General features: G+C 31.3%; 1 protein-coding gene across 1 annotated transcript in view; it reads left to right on the forward strand.

Moving 5' to 3' along the window:
- LOC102596673 (transcription factor bHLH91-like) overlaps positions 1–1139 on the forward strand; it is a 4386-nt gene extending 3247 nt beyond the window's left edge. The window contains exon 5 of the mRNA XM_006354524.1: positions 1064–1139. The gene's annotated coding sequence lies outside the window, so the exon portion shown is untranslated. The remainder of the gene's footprint in view (positions 1–1063) is intronic.
- The last annotated feature ends 1909 nt before the right edge of the window (positions 1140–3048 follow it).

A 3048-nucleotide genomic window follows, 5' to 3' on the forward strand; every position in this document is an offset into this window, starting at 1 on the left:
GGATACATAGCGTTTGATACATTTCACATAGCGGGATACATAGCGTTGTGCACGGGATACATAGCGTTGTGCACGGATACATAGCGTTTGATACATTTCACATAGCGGGATACATAGCGTTGTGCACGGGATACATAGCGTTGTGCACGGATACATAGCGTTTGATACATTTCACATAGCGGGATACATAGCGTTGTGCACGGGATACATAGCGTTGTGCACGGATACATAGCGTTTGATACATTTCACATAGCGGGATACATAGCGTTGTGCACGGGATACATAGCGTTGTGCACGGATACATAGCGTTTGATACATTTCACATAGCGGGATACATAGCGTTGTGCACGGGATACATGCGGGATACATAGGTAAAATAAGGGATTTTTGAAATTTTTGAAATAAGTAGGGATAAATGGATATTAAAGTAAGTAAAGGAGTGTACTTAAGTAATTTGTCCTATTTATTTCATAAATATAAAGTTGCAATTATTATATTGGAATAGATGAACTACATTATTTGAGCATCATCAAAAGGGAAATTATGGATGTCTCATTGTCTTCTTTCAGTTTCAAGAGTTTACAGTAGTGGGGGCCATGTAATAATGAAGAATATGTAGAACAAATTCAAAAAAATGAGTCAAATAAAAATTTATGAGCTTTCAATTTCTAAATTTGGGCATGTTTTCTGAAGTACACCCAGACAAGCAGTTAGAAGTATATGCATTTTGATTATTTTGTTTTTAAATATGAATTTGGTAAGCATTTAAAAAGTGTAAGAAGGCTTCTTTTGTCCACTTTTACAACCAAAAAAATAAAAAACTTAAAATATTTTAAAATATTTCTCTCAATTGCTGGACCACTTGTTGTTGTACAATATAAATGGTATACCTTGCTTTATCTTTCTCGAAATTCGAATGATATCACATAAATTGAGATAGAAAAAGTATTTATAATTTAATCGTTCGTTTTTTCTTGTTTGTTTCATGTTCTATTTATCTTGATTTTTGTCACATTTGATTTTCTGACAGTGGCCTCATATTTCTTTGGTATGTCTATTGCAGATTAATTTCTAGAAGGTTTAAGCAGCCAGAGTGGATGATAGTGATTAATTTAGTCATTTAGGAGTAATAACTTTGTTGAAATCCATGGAATTGAACACAGGATTGGCTAATTTACTCAAGTTTAATTTGACATCTTTAATTTCTAATAAGGAATATATATGCTTTGGCAACATAGTATTAATTAATCTATGTAGTTAGTGTAAACAGAAAATAGACTTCTACACTTTCAATATCATATCGTGAATGGAATTATTGTATTATTTTTTCCCCCTTCTATTTTGGTGTTTCTTAATTAATTTATTTATTTTGGTTTTTCATTCGGGGTTCGAAGCCTTCATTGGAGCCCTGAATCCGAATCATGCAAATAGAGATGGCGCTCCCAACATAGATTAAGGATGAAGTAATCTCACTATTGCACCACAAACTCATATTGGTTATTTTAGTGTATCTTAACTTAAATAATAAACCTATTAATTCCATCTTGTCAATTAATAACAACTATCTGTTTATCATACTGATAATGGAAGATGTGGTTGATAAAATAAAAAGGCTTAATATATCAATAGCCTCTAAAATTCTGAGTAAATTTAATTTGGACACTTAAATTATGGTTTATTTCAGTTGAACACCTAAATATATGATAAAAAATTTATTAGATACTTTCAATTCAAAATTTTAATATATATTTTTGCATGAGTTCTCAAATATACTCATTAGGTAGATAAGTTAACTAATTAAAATATGTGATTGGCTTTAATTATGCGAATTGGTCTCAATAAGTCGTACAACCATGGAAATGTTCCAATTGAGGATAATGTGTATAATTGAAGGAGATGACATCTTTCAATTAAATGGTTAGCTATGAACATACAAGATCACACGTAAAAATTTATTCAAAATTTAAACAGAAAGTGTCTAATGAGAACACTTTATTTTGTATTCAGGTGATTAGCTAATTCTGAGTGCCTAAATTAAATTTGTTAACAAAGTTGAGAGGTTATCGATGTATTAAGCCAAAAACAAAAATAGTGAGTCAAAATGTTGATGAAGACCATTACCAATTTGAGATAAAAAAAAGGGTACAAATAAGAGATGCTTGTAGGCTGCAGCTTCCCAATAAAAATTGTGCTGCAGAAGATCTGTGTCTATGTATATTATGCAGTTACACTGTTTTGGAAAAACACAAATGTGCACCTTCCTATTTAGTGGGCCTTGTCTACATGTTAGTTTCTTGCTAGTTTACAAATGTTTTTTTTCACCCGGTGTTTGAAGTTTATGTTGGAGCCCGACTAAATAATGCGTAAGGCTCAATAGAAGGTGACGCTCCCAATAGATTTTTTTCATACTCATGGCTCGAATTCAAGACTTCTAATTAAAGGTGAAACAGTCTCATCAATGCACCACAACCCACCATGTTTGGTTAGTCTACAATTGTTATCATTAGGGTTTTTCTATTTGGCACTACAATTCAAGGCTTCAACCATGTTTGAATTGGTCCAAGCTCAATATGTTAAAAAGAATAGGATAGAAACAATATACTGTTGCAAACATGAAATTATAAAAAAGAAAAAAAAACAAGAACAGTTTTATTTCCAAAAATACTTTTCTATGTTTCAATTTATTTCGCTTTACTTTCTTTTTCAATTCGTTTCATAAAGCACGTTTCTTTGGGTTTTTGAAAACTCTTTAATTTTAACTTTTTATATAACAGATTCAATATCACATAATTGAAAGACATTTTGTTACATTCTACATATCTTTAGTTTAGTATTAAAAAAATTCCTTATTTATTAATGGAAAAATTGTATAAAATAGCAAACTATTAATTCAAATTAAATGTTATAACCACAGTATGATTTAATTGTAACCCGTAGCAAACTGTTGCCATTTCACCTCTCTCCTTGAATTTCTCGCTCGCCACTCTCGTTTCTCGCTGAGCAGTCTCTCCTCGCCTCTCTCACTTTATACAAACACAAATGTATAAA

Source organism: Solanum tuberosum, unplaced genomic scaffold (genome assembly GCF_000226075.1).
Source record: "Solanum tuberosum cultivar DM 1-3 516 R44 unplaced genomic scaffold, SolTub_3.0 scf00173, whole genome shotgun sequence".
In the NCBI taxonomy this organism is placed as follows: Eukaryota; Viridiplantae; Streptophyta; class Magnoliopsida; order Solanales; family Solanaceae; genus Solanum; species Solanum tuberosum.